Below are 4,453 nucleotides of genomic sequence, written 5' to 3'. Positions count from 1 at the left end.
TGACAATTTTTCTTCATCTCTTCCTGGTGACAGTAGTAGATCAATGAAAACTGAAAACTGATCTCAGTCTGTCATAAACATGGGAACATGGAAATAATACATGGTATATTGTGTGGGAAAACAAAACTGAGAAAAGAGATATTCCAACTACTGGTGATATCTGAAACACGGAATTAAAACAGATTTTAACTCAGTTGCATAGATAAAATCAGTTTGGCTTTCCATTAGCTAGCAGAACTTTTGATCTTTGGCTGACTTTGGCCCTTCAAATTGCTATGTTTGAAGTTGTTGACAGTTCTTGGCGTGCTATAGATGTCAGTTTGCATCACTTATGTGCTTCTCTCTCAATTCTAGTGCAGTTAAAAACCTATTTTGCTTTACTTTTTTGAAGTCATCTTTTCAAAAATGTGTGTTCTGAAGCAAAGCTGAGTCAAGTATGCTTTTTGCATTCTGTTATTCCTGTATTTAGAAACATGCTCATAGTTGAAAAAATTGCTCACAATAACGTGCTTTTCTTTAGTATGATGCCTCCTGAATTGTTGTCCTGCTGAAAGCTGGAAGGATGCCGCAGTTACTTGAATTTTTATGTTGTATTTTTTTCTTGCATATATTTCTGTACCTTTATCAGATATGCTTTTCTCCCTCTTTTTCTTGTCCTAACTTTTCATGATTGTCATTACGTTTTTACTTGCAAAGGGACATGTCCTTTCTCGGCTTTGTTTTCTTTTCTTTCATCACTTTCCCTGTGTGATTACAATCTTCTCATGCCCTTGGCTTATTATCATGTGTTAGGCTATGACATATTAGAGACTGTTAAATGTACAGAATTTAAACATAAGCTTACTGGATATTGTGATATATGCCATTGTTCTGTTCCACATGCCCTAAGGATGGTGAACAATTGTTACTGTCTTATGTTTTTTAGTCCCTTTTTTGGAAGTTGCAGGTAACCCCTTACAGACTATATACTAATTTTTACCATTGTTCACTGCCAAGCTTTGTATGTATACTTATATATACAACATATATAAAAATGTTTTTCCTTTCCTTTTTTTTTCTTTTTTTTTCCCCCAGGAAATGAGTTAATTGTCTCACTGAAGTTACAGAACTAAATCCAGACAGACTCGCACTGCTTCAGATACAGAGAGTTCCATAGCTGTTGGAAGCACCATTATTTTTTGTAACTCTCAAGATTTTCCACTACAGAGTATAAACATCACCACTGACAGGGAACAAAGGAAGGCTCCATTATAGTCTGCTTCAACTGGAGACATATTTTTTTATTATTATAGTCCTATTGGATGTTTTAGAAACACTAAGAAAGCAAAACTAATGTAGAAGTATTTTGCCAGGACATATTCCCACATTTCAGACATTTCTGCACCAGGGATTTTGTGACTCAAAAGACCTGTCTTTTTATTTAATAACTCAAGACAGATTTTTTTTTCACTGATGCATCCATTAATATTTTAATTTGTAGGGTTTTTTTGTGTGTTTTTTTGGGGGGGGAAGGAAGTAGAAGGGTGATGGGATGACTATTTACTGTCACTTCAATTCAGCAGCAAAGAATTCCACACGATGACTAAAATGTCACGTTGTTATATTTTTTCCATTTTCAGCCAGGCTGTTTTTCATCTCACTACATGAAACTGTTTTAGTTTATGGGAAAAGAAGAAGAAAAATTTGTTACTTACTTATTATCTTTTAGTTTTCCACTGGCTTTCAGAACTGACTGGCTTTCAGAAGCAATGTGCAAGACCTGTTGCTTAGAACTATAGCTTTTTCTTCATCATAACATACATCTCATTCAATAAATTTATAACTTCTGAATCTCATAAGACATAGATGAAAGACTGTTTTGAAAGTGGCTGATAAATTGTCAACAGAGTAACAAAAACAAAAAATAATGGAGTTAGATCTGACTTCAAACATAGGGATGTTTGTAGAATAGAAGGTGAAGCGGTGACATGGAAGGGAATAAAAAGAAGTGGATAAGGGAGAACACCTAGGAAACATATTTTGCAATTGTTTTGTTCCAAAAAGTGGAGAGCTGGTTCAAAACTGCAGCTCTGAACTCCCCTGAACTTTGCTTTGCTGGATTGTCAAATGCATGTGGATTCAAACATGGTTGTTAAGGCTTCCTTCTATTAGTATTCCTACCAACATTTGGCACGGAAATTATAGCCCTCATCCAAGGATCCTCATGTTCTTCTCTAATGCCAATTATTCTGGACATTGCCCCTGCAGGGCAGGTGTGACACCTAATTTATAATCGGACAGTTCATTGTGATTTGCTTGACTTTACTCAGTAAATTAAGATGGGAGCTCAGAATAGGTCCTGTAAACCTTATTCACTGTCACTTTCTAGGCATGAAGTCTGTTTCGTCTGTTATGGTGAAGAAGCAGTAGCACTCAGGAAAGTTCTAAGTGAACCTATGAACATCATCTTTTATCCTTACCTTAGAAAGCAACAAAATAACTTCAGGATAACTCTCAACAACCATACAGTGACTCTGCCAGAGCCCCACTGAGCTCATTGTTTTGTTAAGTGTGGCCTCATATATCAAAAACTACTTTTTCTTCTTGAAAAAATATAGACCTTTTTTCATCCTTCCCAAGGTCTTTTTTGTGCACTAACATAAAGCTAAATCATACACAAGTGGGAGATAGCACGATATCTGGGTTTCTCTTGTGGAAATAATCAGCCAATGGCCAGAATTTCTTGGGTACTCTCTGTACCCAATGGTCACTATTGAGAGTAAACAATAAGATTTGACTGTTTCAGGCCTAAGGCAAATATCTGAAACTAGGAAAAGACTGCAGAATCCATCTGGAATAGTAGAATGCAAACTGCTATTTAATATTTTCTCTTTTATTCATATAGAGTTATTTTTTTTTAATCTCGATTTCTTTACTGGAACAGAGTGTATTGGTTTTACTGAACTTGATAAACTACCACAGACACAGAATGACTCCAATCTCTGACCCTGAAAACATTTTTCAAAAATTATTTTCAGGAGCATATGTTGGAAACTGAGAAGTGCTCTGAAGGAAGGGAGTGAGAGAATAAGAGTTCAGAAAATAGAAATGGGTTGTGGAAGTACTGTGAAGCACACTTCACTTTTTGTTTGTTCATTTGCATGGGGTATTTCTCAATGTTGAAAAATTCCCCAAAAAAAGACTAAAAGTAATGGGTACTATTAATAGCTGCTAAGTTCTGTGTATTTTTGAAGGTTGAGTGATCATTTAGTTATTTAAATATAAGATTAAAGATACAATTTAGTGTGATACAAATCTAATGCAAGATCTTTTGTTTTGTTATTAATCTTTGTAAGAAGGATCCCTCCTAAAAATAATCATTTGGGATTATTAAATATCCATTTGTTATCCACACATTATTTATGCTTCACTGATCTCACTTAATGTGTCTCATGTCTACTTCCTCCTGCTCTTTCTATGGGTGACCTGGAAGAATAATAGCTCACTATAGTTCTCATGTGATAACTGAACATGGACTACTAGAGAGCTGAAAATACACTTCCATACCTTATGAGAAGGTGTAGATGAGTAATTATTGCAATTGTATATTTCATTTGCTACATGCACATTTTTGCTTGGAACTGTAGAAAAGAGATCTTCACAAACTGGAGGGCTAGGCAGTCACCAGCCATGACTGTGATCGACCAGATCTTCCTCAACATTTTTTTATGTGATGTGTGGTATCTTCTTTATTTCTTATTTCCAAAGCATGAGAACAGAGTTTCATTCTTAAATCTAAACAAGTCTTGTGTTTTGTTCCTTTTATGTAGTTCACCTGGTCTGGCTATATGGATTTGATGACTGGAGTGAAAGCTTTTCTCCTAGACATATAAATATGATAGAAGATAGGATGGAATAGGCAAACAGATCTAGCTTCCTACTGTCTGGAACCTGTGTAACAGATGAATGTTTCCCAAACTATGGCACACATACCAGTTTGTGATATATGAACCTCCTGAAATTGAAGGACTCAGCTTAAGAAAGGATGTACTGGGACTGTTTCTTAAAATACAGAGACTCAGCAGGAACTTTTCCTACACCAATTACTCTTTCCTCTCCTTCATTCTCTCCACTGCCACACAGACTGATCACTGCCTATCTCCTCAGGCACAATAACAAACCAAATGTCTTAAGGACAAAAGTTTTCAAACCTCCAAGAGTGGAAGAGGTTAAATACATCACTAATCTCTTAGTCTTGATGTGCCTTCAGGTTTAGAGAGCTTCCAGCCAACTGTAAATCACTGCCAAACAGAAAACTATGTAACACCCAGTGCTCATAGACTATATGCTCCCGGCATAGCCTTTCTTTTTCTATTGTTCTGAAAGGTGAGCAATTCAGCTCAGGTCAGATACAAGAAATCACAAAGCACATCCCATCTGGATAAATCATTCTTTACCCATGTGGCTTAAAAAA

The sequence above is a fragment of the Meleagris gallopavo genome, chromosome 4 (assembly GCF_000146605.3).
Source record: "Meleagris gallopavo isolate NT-WF06-2002-E0010 breed Aviagen turkey brand Nicholas breeding stock chromosome 4, Turkey_5.1, whole genome shotgun sequence".
In the NCBI taxonomy this organism is placed as follows: domain Eukaryota; kingdom Metazoa; phylum Chordata; class Aves; order Galliformes; family Phasianidae; genus Meleagris; species Meleagris gallopavo.
Note: the sequence above shows the minus strand (reverse complement) of the source record.